General features: G+C 51.5%; 1 protein-coding gene across 1 annotated transcript in view; it reads right to left on the bottom strand.

Moving 5' to 3' along the window:
- Positions 1-518, bottom strand: part of Has2 (hyaluronan synthase 2) — a 29185-nt gene extending 28667 nt beyond the window's left edge. Inside the window, exon 1 of the mRNA XM_004634442.2 lies at positions 357-518. The gene's annotated coding sequence lies outside the window, so the exon portion shown is untranslated. The remainder of the gene's footprint in view (positions 1-356) is intronic.
- Positions 519-3830: the final 3312 nt, after the last annotated feature.

The following is a 3830-nucleotide window of genomic DNA, read 5'->3' as shown; positions in this document are numbered from 1 at the left end:
CGCCGGCCTCCCCCGGGTCTCGTCGGGCCTGGCGCGGCCGCTTAACCCCTTGGCTCCCGGCAGTGCCGCCGCCCGGTCCGCGGAGCGCGGGAAAGCGGGAGCGGACGGAATCGCGCCGCGCGCCGGGAGATGCGGCCGAGAAGCCCGGGCGGCGCGGCCACCTGGACCCGGACGGGACGGGACGGGACGGGACGGGACGGCGATCGGAAACACCGCAGGGACTCCAGTGCTGGAAATGTTTAGACAGCAAACTTTTCCAAAGAAAAGGGCCGTTTTACACAAGTATTCCTGGGACAAGTCCCTCCCTCGCGCGGCTGCCCGAGGACTCTCTGCAGCCCGCCCGCGCTGCCACCTACCTTGCTCCGCTCTGGTCATAAAGTCCTCGGCCTCGGTCGGTGCGGCCCGGGGGCGCGACGGCGGTGTACGAAGTCAGGTAATGAGAGATCAGATGAATTTGAGGCGACCGGCCAGAAAAAATAAGAAATTTAAAAGCAACATTTAAAAATGTAGGGGGAGTCTTAAATGTTTGGTTCTCCACCCAAAAAAGGGAAATTTTACTAATTTTCTCTTTATTATTTCTGTTGCGCTGTAGTCTTCTGATGATTTTAAAAATTTATCTGAGCTTTAAAAATAAATTAACTTTTTTCTCCAGTCTCCCTACCCCTGATAACGGAAAGTCTACTTTCAAACGAGGGAGAGAGAAAAAGGGAGTGAGGAGGAGAAAGCGAGGAGGGAAAAAGACGAGAGGAGAGAGAGAAAAGAGAGGACAGGGAGAAAGACGAGAGACTAGAGGAGAGAGAAGGGAGAGGAGAGGGAGCCGGTGAGACCGGAGGGCCGGCGCGGCGTGCACAGTCTGTGGCTGGCTGTTCGAGTCCGGGCTCAGCGGGCTGCGAGGCCAGGGCTGGCCACTTCTTGCAGAGCACGGTTCTCCGCTCCGCTCCCGCGCGCCGCCGCCTCCTCCCGCGCCCGAGGGTCCGGCCCGGAGTTTAATAGGCGCGGGGTGGGCTCGGAGGGGGCGGGGCGGGCAGGCGGGCGGGGCGGGCGCTCGGAGCTCGGCGCCGGCTGGGGCTGGGACGGTGCGCCGGGACCTGGAGAGACCCGCTGCCGGCCCAGCCGGTGGGCAGGGAGTGCGTGAGTGTGAGTGCGCGTGAGTGTGAGCGCGTGTGCACGCGCGCGGCTGCCCCCTCCCCCGGCAGCCCCGTCCCCTCCGGGAGCCTTGCTTCCGCCGGCGCAGAAGTTTGCAGCTGATGCCTTGCCTCCAAGCCGCCTTTCTTCACGAGCTTTCACCGTGGGTGGGCGAGAAAGAAGTCGAAAAATAATTGTATTTCTTGTTCAACTTGGGCCCGAACGTAAAAATACACAGAGCACGTTCAAAACACATGGAATGGGGTGAAAGTCTTCCGCAGGATGGAAAGAAGCGTTACAACGTGCGCCTGTGTGCAGTGAGCACACTGTACACCGTACGGGGCCATCCCCCAGGAAAGGACGGTGCCCGCTGGGAAGGCGACCATGAAAAGAATAGCTCTCGCCCCGCAACCATCGAGTTTTCATTTTCTCCATCTCTCCCAGCGGCCCGGGATTGAGGGTTCTTCAGTTCCACCCCACCCCCACCCCCGCTGGCTCGCGCCGTAACCGTCGATGACTTGAAGCTGACAGCAGGTGGCAGCGTAGGAGAAAGTGCGCGCCTAGAGGCTAACGTGGTTTTAAGAGACCCTGAAAATACTGTAGGATGAAACAAGAAGTGACTTTCTTTCCTTCTCTTTCTTTCTTTCTTTCTTTCTTTCTTTCTTTCTTTCTTTCTTTCTTTCTTTCTTTTTTCTTTCTTTCTCTTTCTTTCTTTCCTTCCTTCCTTCCTTTTCTTTCTTTAATTTCTTAATTTCTTTTTTCTTTTTTCTCTCTCTCTCTCTCTTTCTTTCTTTCTTTCTTTACTTCCCCTTCCAAAAGTCCACTGAGGTGTGATTACTTTCCCATTCGACCACACCTTAGTTACTGAGTTATTTGTCTGTGATTAGGACCGAATAAAAATTTGGGCGGTAATAAACAGTCAGACAGAAACAGCAAAGTCCCATAAACTGGGGCAGATGCTTTCCACGGGCGTGCAGGGTGTGGTTGGGGGAGATGTAGTTAAGAGTCAAGTAGGGCCCCTAGAGCCAAACCCTGCAAAGTACCCCACCCCTCCTCCCCGCACCCTGGGGAGTTCGCCTCCCAGGACCTTCCCCACCCACCGTTTCTTCCCTGGGGCACCCACTCACCCTTGGGTACTTCCTGGGTCTTGTGCTTGGACTGCACCTAGACACTGGCTTGGGCTTTAAAGCAGTTTCATCTCGGTGGGAATCAAGCTTTCCTGGGCTTTTCTTTTAGGCTTACTGTAATTTAGGATGCATTATCTAATTTCTGTATTATGCCGAATAACAGATTATGTTGATTTACAGGTGAGGTGGAGATGGTGGAAGCCAGTACCTCTGTGTCAGACTCCAGGGGGCTGATGTGACAGGAACCTCAGATCCCTCAGCCTGCGACATTAGAAGTATTTAGAACACATTAGTGCACTATGCGCCTCCTGCCTTATAATTCTTTTATGTTGTTGTTGTTTTCTGTTTTTGTCAGGACTAGGGATTGAACTCAGGACCTTGCACTTGCCAGGGAAACACATTCCACTGAGCCATCTCCTTGGCCTTTATAACCCTTAAATTATCTTTGTAAATGGAGTAACAACATATAGACGGAAGGTTCAGCCTTCTCTCTGCTTCAGAGATTTCAGGCCAGGCTGTTGGCCCCCACAGATCTGGACCTGTGGTAAGGAAGACTGTTTCTTCAAGAGTACACTTGAAGTACTCACTTCAAGCGGTCAGGAAGCAGAGAGAGAGAAAGCCAGCAGTCTCAGGGTGCCCTTCCGCGTGCCACATGGGTGTCGTGCCTTCCCAGCAGCCCCCAGCTGGCGAGCTGGCCAGAGGCAGTGGCTGGAAGCGGCTTCGTTCCTGTCATGTGACCTCACATATGACCTACCTCAGCTCCCAGCTGTCCTCCAGGAGGCTGCCAGAGGCTGTGCCTGTGGTGCATCCCACACATTTTTCTTCTCTGGGTCCTAGGTCAGAATCTCAGCTCTGGACTCACTAGTCCAGATTCAAAAGCACCACCATAAGAGATGTGAGACTCAGTTTATCACCCAGTTAGTATGCTGCCATTCAGGTAATATCAAATTAATATTGCATTGATGACACTTGGAATTATTTACAGCTCGTGTTTCTATCTTAATCATTCTATCCTCAATCCCAAGACGATATCCTTTCATCGATTCTTTTATGTAGTACCAAAACACCCCTTACCCGACCCGTCTCCAATCCTTCACTTTCTCAGCTGTACCAGGCACAGAGTCCACGCGGAAAGCTCTGCCCAAGTTGCTGCAGGCCGGTGGCTCCCTGCAGTCGTGTCCTTGCAAAACATCAAGCAGACATCCTTCGTGCGTGACGGAGTATCTGCAGCAGAGGTTTGGCATCTTTATAATTCTTGTTTATTACGCCTTCAGTAAAGAATTACCTTATGCTCTTAGAAGTTAGTAAAGGCCTCAAAATTACCCTTTTATTTATTCTATGAAAAAAGGTGAAAGACATTTAAAATATTAATTCATTTTAAGTTATAACAAAACCCAAGTATATGTCAACTTTAGTAATATTTTTATACACATTTTCCAAAGTAAAAAAGAAAATAGGCTGGAAAGCAGCGCTGTTGTCTACTTTTGCAAATCGCTTTCATCTCTGGCTTTATTAAAGTTAGCTGTACTCTTAGGTTGGCTTCCATTCCGTTGTTTCGATTTAAATAGACGCAAAATA

Source organism: Octodon degus, unplaced genomic scaffold (genome assembly GCF_000260255.1).
Source record: "Octodon degus isolate 3935 unplaced genomic scaffold, OctDeg1.0 scaffold00062, whole genome shotgun sequence".
Classification (NCBI taxonomy): domain Eukaryota; kingdom Metazoa; phylum Chordata; class Mammalia; order Rodentia; family Octodontidae; genus Octodon; species Octodon degus.
The sequence above is the reverse complement of the archived record's forward strand: the minus strand, read 5'-3'. Positions and strand labels throughout refer to the sequence as shown.